Source organism: Penaeus monodon, chromosome 31 (genome assembly GCF_015228065.2).
Source record: "Penaeus monodon isolate SGIC_2016 chromosome 31, NSTDA_Pmon_1, whole genome shotgun sequence".
Classification (NCBI taxonomy): domain Eukaryota; kingdom Metazoa; phylum Arthropoda; class Malacostraca; order Decapoda; family Penaeidae; genus Penaeus; species Penaeus monodon.
This window is the reverse complement of record NC_051416.1, coordinates 21,526,182-21,526,449: the sequence shown is the minus strand read 5'-3', so window position 1 is coordinate 21,526,449 and position 268 is coordinate 21,526,182. Positions and strand designations below refer to the sequence as shown.

At 47.0% G+C, this 268-nt stretch overlaps 1 protein-coding gene across 1 annotated transcript in view; it reads right to left on the bottom strand.

The window, feature by feature from the left end:
- Positions 1-268, bottom strand: part of LOC119592927 — a gene marked incomplete in the record, with an annotated part of 145,168 nt that overhangs the window by 1,257 nt on the left and 143,643 nt on the right.

The following is a 268-nucleotide window of genomic DNA, read 5'->3' as shown; positions in this document are numbered from 1 at the left end:
AGTGAGTGGGGGGGGGGGTGATTGTAGGGTTTGAAGTGGGGGTGATTGTGTGTGTGGTGTGGTGGGGGGGATTGTGTAATGTGGGGTTTGAAGTGTGTGTGGGGGGGGGGAGGGGATTGTGTGCGTATATTGGGGTGAAGGGGTTGCGTGTGTATATGGTGGGGGGGTTGTGTGTGTGTGTGTAAAACTATATATATATAACTCATGTGAGACAAATCTAGTCTAAACTATCCATATGTGGAGGTTTATGTATGACACTTTTTTTTAA